At 37.7% G+C, this 17,500-nt stretch overlaps 1 protein-coding gene, 1 long non-coding RNA gene and 1 pseudogene across 2 annotated transcripts in view; 1 reads left to right on the plus strand and 2 right to left on the minus strand.

Annotated features, from left to right (window-relative positions):
* LOC138038315 (striated muscle preferentially expressed protein kinase-like) overlaps positions 1 to 17,500 on the minus strand; it is a 390,347-nt gene that overhangs the window by 51,966 nt on the left and 320,881 nt on the right. The gene's annotated exons all lie outside the window — the stretch shown is intronic.
* Positions 6,119 to 8,064, plus strand: LOC138052919 (uncharacterized). The gene is made up of 3 exons (XR_011133180.1): positions 6,119 to 6,282; positions 7,311 to 7,397; positions 7,844 to 8,064. It is a non-coding gene; the product is annotated as an uncharacterized lncRNA (long non-coding RNA).
* Positions 11,387 to 17,500, minus strand: part of LOC138014165 (zinc finger protein 709 pseudogene) — a 33,071-nt pseudogene continuing 26,957 nt past the window's right edge.

Genomic DNA, 17,500 nt, shown 5'->3' on the forward strand with positions numbered 1-17,500 from the left:
TTAACTATGGTGCTCCGCTCGCGAGAAGAGCTCCGCTAATAATTTCTTCTTTATCTCAATTGCGTTTCTTACACGCTAAGCGATTTTAGTGTTTTTTTCCAAGAAGAAAGACCAAGAAAAAATGCGAAACGGAAACGGGATAAGAAAACTTTGAATTGTTTTTTTTTTTCAATTTTCTATTCAAACTGAAAGACAAAAACATTGAAAACATGAAAAACTATTAAAGGTACAAACCCTTCTGGTTCCATTATACATGTACAGCAACCGACAAGTACTTCTCTTCGCAGAGGGCATTCGCATACTCTCATTTGTTTCGCTTTAAATAAGAACGTCTAATTTTGGGGTTGAGGCTGAACGTTCTTATTTTTTGTTACAATTTGAGCCTGAAAACGTTCTTAACATGGCCTAAAGCCGGTGTGCTATAGTATTTCAATAAATCAATTTGGACGTGACCAGCAAACCTATCAAGTTCTACGACTTTCATTTAACATATTTTAGTTTTTCACTTTTATTTTTTATTCGTTATTTTAATAAACTTTAATTTTTTTGGATGATCCGATCCGTGATCCGATCCGTAATCCAATCCTGATCCTGTCCGTGATCCGGTCCAGATATTGTTGACGCCGTATTTTGGCCATAACGCACAAGACAGTTTTTTTCTGAAGAAAGATTCACCATTCGCAAAATCTTTTTAACTAAAGCAGCATTTAGAAATTGCGAGCAACTTTCAACAGCTTTAGCAGTTATAAATAAAGAATATAACCAATTTCCAGCTTGTTTCTTTTAGTGCTTCGATAAGCCATATCGAATTCGCCCCTATCTTATTTGTTATGTCAAAGACGCTCAAATAGACCATTTTCGAATTCTCACGGCTGGACTGGATCTAGCATGAAATGGAGGCTAATGCGGGCAAATTAATTTGTGTGTGAAAAGATTTTCCCGCATTAGCCTCCATTTCATGCTAGATCCAGTCCAGCCGTGAGAATTCGATAATGGTCTATTGCAGAGCGTTTCACTTGAATTTGCTGGGTTTAGGTACATTACACTAGTCCATGGATTACCATAATGGTCCTCGTCCATGGACTACTATAATGGACTACAGTGAAGCATGGACTGCCTAAAACGGACTATCTTTCACAAATAGCTCTGTTCTCAATTTTTGAATAATATGTTTAGTTTCGAGAGAGTTCGTTTAGACGTATCATGATTTTGAATGATTTCAAAACATGCAAGCAATTTAGCATCACTGTTTTTTGCCAAGATTCCGCCCAAAAGATTTTTGTGTAATGGTACCATGGTTGTTTATCATATTTATATTCGGTCACACAGCTGATCTTTGAGAAGTGACTAGATTAAGCCTTCGGGTTTGGGGTTAGTGATTATAAGGGCTACCATACCTTATGTAGGCAGAGTTATGAGATACGTCGAGAAATTCCCATTCACTACTTGCACAATCCCATAATACACCTCTATTACCCGCCAAGACTTTTGCATAACCATTTTTTGCAATTTCTCCTTAGACATGAAAATGTCCCAAGAGAAATCGAAAACAAGCCTATGCAGAATTTCTGGGGGTAAAAGAGGTGTATTATGGGATTTGTGCAAGTAGTGAATAATTAGATGCATGTCGACTTTGATAAGCATCACGGAGTGTCCCCTTTTCTCACATCCCCAAGTTGAACATCACTTGCATCTGGGAATACAGACAATGAACGTCATAAAGTGTCGCCCAAACTCCAATCCTCAAATACAGATAAAAACCCGGAGTTACCCTCTCACAATATAAAGCTAACCGTCACCAGAAGCTACAAAACCTACAACCCTGAGTCATTTCTGAGCGATTTGGAGTATGTTCCTTTTCACATTGCAAATATTTTCGACGATTTTAATGATCAAGTTGATGTATTCAATAAATTATTCCTTCACACGTTGAATGAACACGCTCCAGTTAAAAAGGAATATGTCCTCTCTGAACTATTGAAAAATCCCTTGGTTGGCTATCCGTCTGTCAGAAACTCCGATTAAATACAGTTACTATGGTTCATAAGTGTAGAATAAATGAGGCGCCTCCTTATCTATGTAATTTATTTCATGATAGATTTAGTGTATCAGGACGTAGCACTAGAAATAAGTCACAGTTAAACCTTCCCAAATGCAGATTATCAACTGGTCAACGCTCTTTTGCCTTTCGCGGGGCAAAAGAATATAACTTACTCCCGGAATACATTCGGGTGACTAACAATATTTTAAGTTTTAAAAGAAAAGCTGCTGCTCACTTCTTAAAAATATTTCTTAATTAATTTTGTATAATCTTTTTTAATACTGTATTACCCATGTAAATATTTTTATTTGCAATACATGTATATATTCCCACTTTTATGAATTTTTTAATGCATATTATTTTAGTATTGTATATTACGACAGAGTAGCCCCGTAAAGAGGAGTCGTAATAAAGTCTATGTCTATGTCTATGTTATGTGTACTTACCTTATTGTTGCCCGAAAAGGGGTAGAAAATGCTTACACTTGAAGGAACACTTAATAAGGACGGTGCCTACTAATTCAAAGGTATTTTTGCCCCGGCTTATGATTAAGCAGAAAATGTAGATCTTAACAAGTGTTATTGAAATCCAAAAAGAGAAAATTGGGGGGTAACTACGCATTTTTGAAAGATAATTGATGAATAATATTTGTAAAAAGCTTTAAAATACAAAGCAATGCATGGCGTTCTTTATCAAATTGAAGCTTAATTCTCTCTCAAAAATGCATGGTTACCCCCAATTTTCTTTTTGGATACCAAGAGAACTTACTAAGATCTACTTCCTCCGGATAGTTTTAAACCTCGCAAAAATATCACTGTATCAGTAAGCATAACTGATGGGAAATCCGAGTCTCTCGAGATGCGCAGAACGTATGCGCAATAACAAAAGTAGGTACCGCCCTTAACTATCAAAAACAGCGATAAAACATCTAAACATACTAAAAATACTAAAAACTTTGTTAAGAAACGACGACGTTTCGACGTTAGCTCAACGTCATTATCAACTCAAAGTAATTTGAAAATTGTAATCTATAGATACTAAAAGAACAACAGTAAATAAGAAGCCTGTGTAGAGAAAGAAAGGAATAATGAAAATTAATTAAATTAAACAAAAAGTTTTGCACGTCCGTCTGGATATTCAAATTAGGCTTGAGACTTTCGTAGACTAAGCAATCAAATTTTCACTGGCACTTTCTTAAGACCTTCAATTCTCTATTTTCGAATTCCCCATAATACACTTTGTTTGCCTCCCAAATTTTGCATAAACCATTGTTTTCAATTGCTCTTGGGAATATGCAGTGTCCCCAAGAGCATTTGAAAACAATAGTTTTTGCAAAATTTGGAGGGGGCAAACAAAGTGTATTATGGGGAATTCGAAAATAGAGAATTGGTATTCTTTCAAAAGTTCTTTATTACCATGAGCTTGCATAAAATATTGACCAATTGCCGAATATTTTATGTTCAGCAATGCGTTGGTGAAGGTGTCGGTCTGTATACCCAACATAATCTGCATCGAACAGATCGCATTTAATATAATAATTCTTGAAACTCAAGTGTACAAAAACCCAACAAACACTAGGTTGCTTTTACACTTTCACAGGCCGTGTTTTCGCGACAGCCGTTGTCCTGCTTAACATTCCTGAAAGTGGTTTGTTTGCGGACTTCGTCAAGCAACTTTAAAATGAAACGTGTTTTCACGGGTACGATTAAATGAGGAGAGGGCACGTGCCAATACAATTATACTAAAAATAATAAAAATAACACGCCTGTTGTATTTCCGATTTGAATAACCGCAATCGACTCCTCATTGGCCGAAAGTAATTGCCAACTCGCTGAAGCACCCTGGTTTGCAACCTCGTCCCCAGGGTCTCTCTTCTCTGCCTCCATTGCACGACAATGGAGGCAGAAAAGAGAGACCCTGGGAACGAGATTGCCTTGTTTTGGTGGCTTAAATTAATGTAATGAGAATTCTATTGAAATTTGCCGACTCGCTTAACTTTAAGCGAGTTGGGAAAGGAACTGTTTTCACGGAATCAGTTTCCGTTGTCACTCGCTAAGCGACCTGAAAAACCTCTCGTGAAAACACGGCCACAGTGGTACTGATAAACGCTACAAAGTCTTTTTGTTAAAGACAATGTTACATCGAGCTTACGCCCATTGTATGCCCTATCTTCTACAACTGTGGCTTTTAATACAGAATGTGACAAATTGCGTTCTGTATTCAGTCGCCTTGACTATGCGGTTGCCTTAATTAGTTTTCAAATTACTTTGAGTTAATAATGCCGTTCAAGCTAAACGTCGAAACGTCGTCGTTTCTTTACAAGGTTTTAAGTATTTTTAGTATGTTTAGATATATTTTATCGCGGTTTTTTTTTTATAGTTAAATGATTTCAAAATGCTGTATTTTTAAAACAAAAGACGTCACGGAACTGAAAACGTGAAAAAAAGATTTCTTTCTTGGTCGTTTTTAACCTCATACAGAAACAAATTCAGAGGACCTTGCGATATCTTATTTTAGAATTTGATGATGTCACTGTGAAAACCACGAGATGGAAGCGTTTAAAGGTATAGATAAAGGATTTGTGAGAGATTCGCTTACAAGAAAGGTTAAAGACGACAGGAGTTGACGACGATTGTTCTTTAGTAGGGTATGACAGACAATTCCGACTATAGGGTAGGGCATTTGAACACCATATCGGCCCGAGGGGGCGGGAATTTGAACGATCCAATCTTCAAAAGTTCACATTCCCGGGGTTTCCCCGGAAAGGGGGGGGAGGGGATGTTGAAGTTTCGAGTTGATCGGCGCACTATGAAAGGGTCAGTTAAGGCGCCTGCAAACGAGGAAAATGTTTCCTTGTAACACATTTCGGAGAAACAATTTTTCCGCCACAGCTAGACGCCTTTAAACAACATACTGGTGCATTCCTACTGATGTTTAGTTCGTTGATTTGGCTGAACAGTGCTTAATAGTTGACGATAGTCTAGGATCACTATAATATGCTAAATAGCCCACTTTCGATATATCAAAATTCAGTCCCAAACAAAAGACATCATCTCGAGACTCTGGGGAATAAACTCATCAAATCCCTTTATTTATTCCCCAGAGCCTCGAGATGTCAAGGACTGCATGGGAAATTAGCCGCGTTTATTTTGAGCGTTGCGCATACGTCGTCAGACCCCCAATCTCGTACCCAGAGTCCTCGGGCTTTTTGGCCAGCGGGTGAGCGCCCGGAAAGACTGTGGGATAATCGACTCCATTTTTCCAGAAAACGTGACTGGGTTCCGGTCTTATTACGTATGCTTGAGTTTAACCGGAAACAGAAAAGAGAAAACCGTACACAGTAGAAATGGCGGGTTGAAAGTGTTCGAGAAACAAGAATTTTAGCCTTACACACAAAGAAACTGGAGAAATGATCATTGGCTTGCTGTAAGAGCAAGTGAAGATGAAACCTCTGACGCTTTCGGTAAGTGTATTTTTAGTGTTTCAGCGTACATTCCATCGTTCAGAATGCCAACGTGCAAGCAACACGATCGACAAATTTCTTCTGTGGAAACGACACTGAAATGTCTTCTTCTACTACAATTTGATGTTTCCGTAATTCTGAATGGCTTCGACAAGACCTTATTCCACGGATTTCTCCTCAAAAAGACTGATGTAATGTTTTCCCACGGTACTTTTGCAACAGGAACAGTAATCACTTTTTAGCAGCGTGGGAAAATTCCCGTGCGGTATAAGACATAATTCAAACCTCGTCGTTTTATTATTTTTGTGATTTATATATTTCTGAGGTAGAAAAAATCAAACAGCACTGAAACTAGTTTTAGGTTTTGAATCTCCCTCCAAATTCTGGGGCTTCCAAATTACTCACTGACTTCCTGTCGGACTGCCATCGTTACGCAAGCGGCCAATCAAAAAATATAGTTCAAGTCGATTATCCCAGAGCAGGGGGGGGGAAGCAACTTCCCATACATTCTCTTGAATGAAATCCAAACGATGTTCTCACAACTTGCAAAGCAATCATGGAGGCATCAGTCAGCGGATTCGTGTATTGCGCACGAGCAGAATTTGTCATCCCGAAATGTGAACAAAACAAGAAACATGGCGACCGATGTCGGTGCGAAATGTGGTGGCTTTTTTTAGTTTATACAACGATTTTTTTTTATTTCGAAGCCCTTCAATTTGGAAAATTTACTTCTTGGTGGACGTCGGTTTTAACGCACAGTAGTTTCTCCGAGATCAAGGTAAGGCAACATTTTGTAAATGTGCAAAAATGTTGGTTTTTTTGGTTCAAAAATTTACGCTCGTCAGAGCGTAAATTGGCAGAGAGTAAATTGGCCACCGTACAGAGATTCTAAAAGCTGACGTTTCGAGCGTTAGCCCTTCGTCAGAGCGAAGGGCGAAGGGCTAACGCTCGAAACGTCAGCTTTTAGAATCTCTGTACGGTGGCCAATTTACTCTCTGCCAATTTACGCTCTGACGATCGAAGGGCTAATGCTCGAAACGTCAGCTGTTAGAATCTCTGTACGGTGGCCAATTTACATTATCAACTCCGTTGATAAAACCAAATTTTTGTATACTACTTCCCCACCGACGCAGCACCACAGTTTCTTTAGAAACTACCCCGTCATTCATTTTGTAAATGTGTATGACCTCGCGTTAAAAAAGCCTCTTGAGCTAGTAAGCTTAAGATTATTGGCTAGGTGATAAAACAGGTTGGTGAGCAAACAGTAATTATCCCTGCTGTATAGTAACTGGCAATTTTTCAAGTTTTTTCAATTTTTTTGTCTTTGTAAAATGGGCGTTCGATTTATGGTATTTGTACTAGAAACACTTAATACTCAGAGATAGACATTCCTTTGCATGTGTTATTTGATAACTAAACCTACGTTTTACTTTGTAATTTTTTCCAGCTAGCATTTATTACCGCCTATATAAAGAAATTCGTTCGCGAAAAGAGAATATTGTGAAAACCAGCTTTCATTGAGGAAGAGTTCTTTTGCTTGCATTGTTTGTTTTACTTCAATTGCATTACTTGTCTTTGAGGATTTTCATTGATACTCCTGGGGCGAGATTCCTACATAAAAGCGATGGAGTGCTCATCAGAATTTTTAAAACAAAGCCTTAAAACGAATTAGAATAGTCTTTCCAACAAACTTTTGTTTGGCTTTATATAGTCTTTTTAGCCAGAAAGGTACTAAGGTAAACCCTATATATGATCAGGTTAGTTTTTGTTGTTTGTTATTTTTTTAATTTTTTTGCCACACCACAGACATAATACAAAGATAAGGAACAAAGAAAAAGAGAGAAGAAAGAAAATTATAAAGAGAAGAGACGAGAAAAAAGAGTTTTAAACATTGTAAGTGGTTCAGAGTCATGGATTTTAATTGTGTTTCGGTCAAGGCAGAATGAAGCACACCTGTCACTTTTTCTAGGATTCCCCCTACCCTCCCTTTGGTTCTGGTTATAAAATTTTCAAACCAGTTTCATTTTCATTTTTCTTTGCTCCACTTTGTGATGACACTGAGACAACAAAAAATGAGAATTAAATTGGTTGAATTAAAAGTTTTCTAATCAAGGTTTTTTTTTTGAAAAAACAAAAACAAAAACAATTACATGTCTGGAGCAAATATACACAGTTTCAATTTAAGCAATTTCCATTTCTTTCGTGGTGAAGTCAGTCCTCTTTCATCTAAAAGGCTTTCCTGCCATGTTCTCACATTCTGTCTTCCACTGCATCCACAGTGCCAGTTTCAGCAAGCAAAATTTGTCTATCGTTGACATTGTGTTTTTCATTTCTTACAGGAGAAAATAACAGTTGGATTGTTCTATCACCACTGATTGCAATTTTCCAGCTGGGAGGGAGTTTTGTTATCAATAAAGAGTATAAATTGGCCATGTCAAGACGATGACGTGCCATTATGGGGAGGACATTTCATTAAGGGTTGATCACTGAGTGTTAGGTTGTTGCGCATGAAAATGTTTGAGGCCTTGACTGCAAAAACAAATAAACAAATAAAATTCTTGTTTCTGGTCGTTGACTGGACATCACTAGTAGAAGTCACATTGTCTCCATTGTTGCACGTAACATGAAATGTACTGTTCAAGAAGTTGGACATGTGGTGTGAACAGCCATATGCCTGGACACACTTGATGTTTACCTGACATGAACAGCACGGAATATATGCTATTTCACCCGTCTCATAATTCATGTGGTTGTCTCTATCCCAACTGTAATGTTCAAAACACACATGTTCGGGTTGGCTTCATAACTTCCCCTACAGGCAGTTAAGGGGTAACTGCCTGCAACATTGATAGCAAATGGGAAGGTATGTTGATAGTGGTAGTGTAATTCCTGTACATACAAATGAATTCCTGGAATTTCAATTTGCAGGGTCCAAAGGAGATCCTCATGATCCAATCTGAGGTCACTCTTCTTTCTCAAGTTTTCTACCAAATAATCAATTTTTAGTTATCCCTGTTCAAGCTGAACATTCGCAGTTCACGAGATAGCTAGCAGGTGTATGCTTCAATCGCTGGAGTTAAAGTCACCAAGATGACAGATAGGCTTGGTAGACCGTTGGTAAAATACTTGTTCCGGAATTTGATGTTATAATTGGTTCCAAGAGACACTGCACGTTCCCAGCTGAAAGGATTGCAGCTGACATTCAATATAGGACAGCCACTATCAGACTCCTCAAATTCTCTGACATAATTCATCTTGAAATTCTATCTTTTGTTTATCAGTGGCACCATAAACTAAGCCCTTCTAGTTTTGTTAATTTTTTTAACCCGGTATCTTCTATTGATTCATATAATACACGTCAATCACAGATTGATAATCTGTTTGTTACATCTGTTCATACCACTCAATGCGGTATTCGTTCTCTCAGTTACACTGGTCCAAAACTTTGGAATTCTTTATCCATTGATGTTAAGAAAATCAAGCTTTTTTCCAATTTTCGTCAATATATCAAAAATTCTGTGATTGGTGGTTATAATACTATTATTGATTCCTAATGTTTTACAATTATGTAATCTTTAACTGTTATTTAATTAATAAAGTAATACTTTTAATCTAAAACAGTGTTTTTTGCATCTCTTTTCCTTGACTCATTCATGTCTTGTTTTGGGTCACCTACTTGGTTAGTTCAATGAACAAACCTACTATTTCTTTTTCTTGGCAATCCCTTGATGTTATATTTTAAGCACTAATTTCTATTAATTATTATTTCTGTCTGAGCATAAATAAAAATTGACTTGACTAGGACAAAGTAGCACTTTTGGTGGGTCGAATGAAATAACCTTTTTTAAAAATATTCTTTCCTTCAGATCTCCCCAACCCAAAACATCCCGCTGATATACAGGAAAGTTTCCAAAAGCAGTTTTTCGTATTTCGGCGAGAAGAACACGTTACCAGTAGATATTGTGTTGAATGAAATTAAACGTGGTTGGTTCGACGATGTTTGTCGTGATGTTTTGGAGCTATCGAACAACAGGAAGAGGTCCTTAGGTGAATAAATTACACTGATTACCGTCTGAATCCTAAAACTCGGATATCCGACGATGCATCGGAAACAACTTGAAATATTTAGGTTCCCCTGAATAAACGGATTTATGTCGAGCAAACTAGCTACGCGGACTACGCATTGAACTCGTACTCGTAAATTATTTGTGTGAGTTGTGCCTCGACGGGAAGCTTCAGAGCCATTAGGGAACGAGTCAGCCATGAACGTTTTCTCAACTACACTTCGTGATAATAGCACCAACAATAAAGCCAACAGACACATAGTTTTTACAGAGATCGCCATCTTTTTAACATTCGAAAACACCTGAAAGCAGGCCTGCTATCGACAGTCCCTGCTATCTCAAAGAGCGCCCGCTCAAAAATACCCCGCTGACCAAGATTACCGCTTAGCAAGTTGTGAGAACATCGTTTCTCGGTCCCAGGCCTTTTTTCTATCCCCCCCCCTGATCCCAGAGTCTCTAAGGGCGCTCACCCGCTGGCAAAAAAGCCGGAGGACTCTGGGTACGAGATTGTCAGACCCCCGGCGATCCAGCTAGACCCAACCCTTTTCCTTGCTCACGGTCATTTGCCGTTCGAGTAATGGCGGACAGCGAAACCGAAAAACTACGTTACAATTGCTGGTTTTCACTCACGTGATCAACAGCCATGTTTTTCAACGAAAACAAAAGGAAGCGTTTGCATAATAATAGAGTTAAATTCCCGGAGGATTTGGTCGGGGCACCAACATGGCCGCCTTTTCTTTGTTTAGGGCACCAACATGGCGGTCGTGACGTCATGTGAAAACCGAGAATAATCATACATTCCGTGGGAATTTTGAGATAAAAATTGGCATGATACCTATTTAGTACGTCTATTTTCAAAATCTAGAGAGAAAAGGACATGCAAAATTTCCATCGTAGTGGCACTTTAACTGCCATTGACTATGATACCACTTTTTGACCAAGGCTTAAATGGGCTTTTAACATAGTTGGAGACAAAACGAACCTCTTTCTGTGACTTCTACCATGCCACAAAGCACAAACACTGACATTATTTAGAAACAATCAAATTTCATGAAAGGTAATTAGCCCACAGGCTCCCCAAGCTGAAAATACGTGGTGTATGCGACAGTTTGTGTATATAGAGAATTGTATGGGAAAATCACCGATCGTAAAAAAATTGTGTAAATAACTATCTCATTTGAAATAAAGTTTTCCTACCTCAAATGTGTGACGAACTTGTCTCTTTTGCCGAGTTTCGAGCCATTCTGACGCCGTTTAGTGAAGTCATCCGGAAAGCCGTTACTGAAATAATAGGAAGGCCGGTAACTCCATCCATCGCCGGCCAGACCTCACTCCACAAATCGTTTTCTCCTCAACAGGAAAAGTCCCGAATCGCAATAAAAACAACAGTTCCATAAAGCCCAATAAATTTCACTCCAAATACGTGTGTTTCGGCGGCCGAAAGACTCGTGACGAACGAAAACTTTGCCTTAAAATTCACCTCTTCGGCTTTCCTCAGAGGCTTGTGACCGGGCAGTCAACAACGGAAACTCGCAAGGTGGTTTCACCCTCAACTCTGATTGGTCCATTTGAATTTGACCGCACGCTGGCAACACCACCGTTGTTGACTGCCCGGTCACAAGTCTGAGGTAGGAAAACTTTATTTCAAATGAGATAGTTATTTACACAATTTTTTTACGATCGGTGATTTTCCCATACAATTCTCTATATACACAAACTGTCACATACACCACGTATTTTCAGCTTGGGGAGCCTGTGATTAGCCAAAACAATCCCACTTTCAGGCCCTTGATTATTTCGATATCACAAAAAAACAAATTTAATACTTCATATTGTTTTTATTAGACGTCGCTTTGAGGAAACAAAGAGACAAAAGTATCGCCAGTTTAAAACATGAAAAATTGTACAAAGAAGCATTAACTTTGGCACTCTTATTTTGCACCGATACATAAAGCTGCAGGTTGTGTGATTCTGAATGCCATATGAACACTCTTTGCCATTCACACCCAAGCTATACACTTTTACTAACTTTACTAGGCTTTTTTAAAATCCCATGAAGGCCGAAGTTGTTTGGTCGAAACGCCTTTTCAAGTTTTTAGTGAACGTCGTTTGACGTTCAGATAAGTCAGTGTCCAACAATTCTTATAGTAATTACATGTAACTTTTCGTTAATGTGAGCGAAATCATCATGCATAAATTACCGCCAGCAAATTATTCTATTGTCTTTGTGTTCATAAGCCTAACAAGCCTCGTTAACAAGTTTAAAATTGAAAGAACTTCGGCTCTAAAACGAGACTACTCAGAATAATTTATTGGCGGCCATATTTGCATTCGGTCTTTTGACCATATTGGTGTTCAAACCTGAACCTCAGAGAATTAAGGCTCATTCTTAAGCAAAAATTGCACAATCTTTTGATTCAACAAACTATTCATTATGGCCACTCACAAAGTACTTTGATGGAGCCTAAAGATAAGGAGTGTAATAAACAGTACATGTAGTGTAAAACCTACAATTATGAAATAATTAGGATAGTACGCACACTCTCATTGGTCAATAGCTGTGTTTAGATGAGCGTATGGAAACACGGCTGTGTCATCACACGAATTTTGATTGGTTATATAGTCAGACATGCGTTTTGATTGGCTGGTAGGAAATATGAGCGTGTATCAAGAAAATCTGTTTCAATCTAGAAGTAAATCAACCCTAATTTGCCTTCATTATGTGAATTATTTTTGAGAAATATTTTATAAAAGCAATAGAGGACTTTTTCCATGTTTCCATAGCCTCATCTAAACACTCGAGGGGATTTGAGGGAATTCTCGACAGTTATGCAGATGAGGCTATGGAAACACGGAAAACGTCCTCTATTGCTTAAGTTCACAGCATTAATGTTACCACTATTTGAATCTCCTAGGATTAATGGTCTTAATTGAAGCCATTGCATTTAATGTGTTTTTAAAACATAAATTGGCATTGAAGAGGAATCTACATGTACCTTTTTTTCATTTGTTTTTTCGTAATTTTGCAGCAGCTACAGCTGTAGCCTGCATGCCTGATGAGAACCTTGTAATAAACACGAGGGAGATCTGTAAAGTTATCTTGAGTTGATGTAAATGACTTCTGAAAATACATGTAAATGGCCTTGCACGGCTAAATATATAACCTCCTACACAGCTTTTTGCTGCTGTTACATTGTTTGTTTTGCTAAGTTCGATAAGGAACCTCACTTTCATGTGCCACAAACCTCAGCAAAAAAGTAATACATGTATCCTTCAAAGCAAATGGATTTAATTACCTTAGAATCATGGTTCTGCCCCTGAAAAGATCGCACAAACCCTTTTTTTTGTGATCCAACAAACTACTATGCAGTGGTAAAAACAATTTAAATAACTGGAATGCAAAGCAGTATGTGATAAAATTATTATCTCAGTGATATACCCACATGTCCACATAGCAAGGGCTCAAGGAAAATGGCTGCCAATCATAATCTGATTAACTTGACACAACTTCTAGACTTCGCCAAATTAATTAATAGTGACCTCTCACAGAGACCTTCACACGAAGGGCAGAATAAAAGTATACAGTGCCACAATTAACCTTTGCGAAAAGAGATACTTACCAAGGTAATCTAGATTGCTTTTTGTGATTACTTATAAACAATACGAAAAAGAAAGAAATCTAGATTACCTTAATGTAATTTTAAAATGCATCTACAGTACTTCTTGTCCACCATTAATTTTGCTTATGCATTGGTACGTATTAAAAGAGTTTGATACAATTTTCTGAAAAAAAAATTTTGGTTATGCATTGGTACGTATTAAAAATTTGACTTAACCTATCAACCAAGGGTGCAGTATACAATGTATGTTAGAGCCAATTTTATTTGCACCATAGATGATTTTTATTACATAAATTGCCTTCATGACAATAGTCTTATAGTTGAATATGAACTTTAAAATCTCCCAAAATTTCTCTTAAAAGACCTATAGGCATGCCTTTTTATTATTTTTTTAGTAGTTCTATTTAAATGTAACATACATGCCACACGGTTTGCAACTTATTCACTGCCATTACATTTCTTGTTGGGTAAAACAATCCCTGCAATATTTGTTGGTAGAGGTAAGAATTATCTTGTTCGTTTCCTCTGTGTGGAATAAAGGCCTGCCACACTACTGGCATTCATAAAGCACACACCAGAACGAACTATTAACTTTTACTTGATTACTAAGTTTTTACTTCACTAAAATGATTGGAATGGCTTGTCAGCAGTATGACTTCTTTCATCACTCCTCAACTTTCTGCCTCATTAGACATTGCAATACACATTAGGCCACTGTATGCATCTATACTACTTCTCTACAGTAAGGACTCTTCAAAGTCTGCTAAATTTAACTGTTCCACTAACACACTTGCAAAATTACTTTCAGTCCTAATTTTCTCTGTAGTATGAACTTTTTCATGTGCCCTTAGAGTTCCTGTTTGCCTAAAACACTTGCCACAATGATTGCATTTATAAGGCTTCTCACCGGTATGGACTCTTTCATGTGTCCTTAAAATTCCTGCTTGGTTAAAGCACTTGCCACACTGTTTACATTCATAAGGCTTTTCCCCAGTATGGACTCTGAGATGTGTCGTTAAATGCCTTGATTGGGTAAAACACTTGCCACACTGTTTGCATTCATAGGGCTTCTCACCAGTATGAATCCTTTGGTGTACCTTTAATTTCCCTGTTTCCCTGAAACACTTGCCACACTGTTTGCATTCATAAGGTTTCTCACCAGTGTGGACTCTTATGTGACTTTTCAGACCTCCGGCTGTGCTGAAACACTTTTCACACTGTTTACATACATATGGCTTCTCTCCGGTGTGGACTCTTTCATGTGCCCTTAGGTTTGCTGTATGACTGAAACATTTTTCACACTGTTTGCATTTATAAGGCTTCTGCCCAGTATGACCTCTCTCATGTTTCCTCAGTTTCCCTGATTCTGAAAAACACTTGCTACAGTGTTTGCATTCATAAGGCTTCTCTCCAGTATGGATTCTCTCATGTATCTTTCGACTTCCTGCTGTGGTGAAACACTTGCCACACTGTTTGCATTCATAAGGCCTTTCTCCAGTATGAACCCTTGCATGTTTTCTCAGATTTCCTGAGATGGTAAAACTCTTGTCACATTGTGTGCATTTAAATGGCTTTTGTCCAGTGTGAATTCGTTCATGTGCTGTCAGACTTTCTGATCTACTAAAAGACTTGTCACAGTGTCTACAATCATAAGGCTTTTCTCCTGTGTGTGATTTTTCATGTCTTCTCAAATGTCCACTGTCTCTAAAGCACTTATCACACTGCTTGCATTCATAATTCTTCACTTCAGTATGGACTCTTTCATGTTTCCTCAGATTTCCTGATCCAGAGAAACACTTGCCACACTGCTTGCATTTAAAATTCTTCTCTCCATCAGGAGCTCTTTCATGTTTCCTTTCACTTCTTTTCTTTTTAGCAGAGTTTTGCTTTTGTGTTACTGATTTCTTTTTCATCCTCACCTTGTCTTGCATTACCACACAAAGAAAATATACCTGAAAGGAAATGATTGTCTGACTGATTAGTTTAGCAATAAGACTTCATCATCTAAGTCACCCTACTAGCTTATTCTGTGATGAGTGAAGAACATCCAAAACCTTTCAGTAAGTGGCAAGATGAGACAAGAGGATGACCGAAATGAAAGACAAACTTAAGGCCCCTTTGTTAATGACTTCTATGGTTATTATGGCAGGGGTGAATGGGATCCCAACCCTTCACATACCCAACTTGTTCCCAGACAGTAATACTGATACATTTGTGTACTCATTTTACCATCCTCAAAATTTAATGGATGGAAAGCTGAGTGAACTTTGCAATGCACATGCTGGGATTCAAACATGGGATCTGGTCTTGAAGCCATGTCTACTTCACTATGTGCACCATAAGAGTAGTAGAACACATTTTTTTGAAATCTTTGGATGTTGTCCTTCAGTAGCATTTTCACTAAAAGAATAAAAATACTTACGTGGCCTTTAACTACTATGAATACTAAAACTAAAAGTCTGAGCTTTTGCCGCTCAACTCAATCATCAGGGACAGTTGATGCTACTGAGAGGCGAAAGCTCGGACTTTTAGTTTTAGTATTTTTACAGTAGTTCAAGGCCACATAAGTATTTTTATTTTTCTTACAATTTTGTTGAATGCTATGAGCTCCTGACGTGAACTAACCATACCATAAAATTATGGGAACTACACTGGACTAAAGGGCACCAAAGAACCACTCGTCTTAAAGAAAGAAATAATATTATGTTCAGGGATTTCATTAGGGTTTTATAACCTGGCAATAATAATGATTATTATGGTTTAATTTCATCATTCCTTATTTTTTTTTTCAGGCCAAAGAATGTGCAGAGATGAAGTAGTCAAAATTTGCCCACCTCCCAGTCCTAAATGAATTTTAGCATTTCCTAAGTAATTGGAGAAATCTATATCAGCACTTGATTCATCTATTCATTTATTTCTCAATTTTATTTCTTAATCAAATTTACATATTTTATTGGCATGCCTAGCTGAGTTTAACTTTAGGCTGCATGAAATTTTGACTGTAATTTCTGAGTTATACCAAAGGTAGCTCAACTGTAGTGTGTGAGTTTGAAGTTATGAAAATACATGTTGATCTTAACGGTTGAATCCCAAAGGAATACATCTGTAGCTGCAGCAGAAATAATATTCTGAGGGAGTTGAATAGACTGAATTCAATTCAATTCAATTCAATTCTTCTAATAGTTAATACTATTATTAGTACTTTTAATAGAAAATGAATATATTGCAATGTACATAGAAGAAGAAAAATTACCTAGCCAAAAACATATGTGCATGGTAGCCTGCGGACTAGCATTGGCTTTTGAGCTGGTTACCACCATATTAAAGAAAATTTCTTTCTTGTGGGCAAAGAACATGCACCATACACATTGACTTGTTTTAGTCAATACTGTGAGTTTTGTTTTGCATGCACTGCTCCAGCTCATGATACCTTAGCAGGGGTGTCAACTCTCCCAGATAATCCGGGAGACTCAAGATTTTGGACTCTATTTCCCGGTTCCAAGATTATGCTCTGAAATCTCTCGATTAATCACCGAGAATTGACGTTTGTTTGAGTCATATTAAAATCGATAATAACAAACTTTAAACGTTTCATAAACTGCGATGAACAGTTCATTGCTATTGACGCATTGTACTTTAAGCAAGAATGTGATTGGTCCAAAATAAACCAATCAAATTAAATGTTGAAATGCCTATGACATCTTTTTCATGCATTTTTTGACTTTTTGCCAAGATTGCATGAGGCCTAGTGTACTTGTGTCAAATCGTGAAGATTAAAGAGGTCAATTGACTTTACTTTGCTTCAGAGGGAGTTTTTAGGACTATTAGCTTTTGGTTTCCTACTTGTTCAGACAAATGTAGCTAAAAATTAATTGCAAAGAGTCCCAATTTAAATATCATACACCGAACAGAATCAACAAGTATTTTTTGCATAAAAGACGTAATGTGGCGTCACTAGAAATGATGTCACAAGCGTTATGACATCATCTATGATCTCATCCCAATCAATTCTTAATATTCATTTTGAAGACTTTATGGGTTGACCTCCCCGCCATAATTTAATAGGGGTAGACAAGAGTATAATACAACTGCTTAAGGACAACTACCATACTTTTAAGGAATTCGGGGGTGTAGGGATGGCGCAGTGGTGAGAGCACTCGCCTCCCACCAAAGTGGCCTGGGTTTGATTCCTCGACTGAGCGTCACATGTGGGTTGAGTTGTTGGTTCTCTACTCTGCACCGAGAGGTTTCCCCTCTCCTAAAAAACCAACATTTAACTTGATTTGCGTTGATTGTCAATTTCACTTTACAG

Source organism: Montipora capricornis, chromosome 1, assembly GCF_036669925.1.
Source record: "Montipora capricornis isolate CH-2021 chromosome 1, ASM3666992v2, whole genome shotgun sequence".
In the NCBI taxonomy this organism is placed as follows: domain Eukaryota; kingdom Metazoa; phylum Cnidaria; class Anthozoa; order Scleractinia; family Acroporidae; genus Montipora; species Montipora capricornis.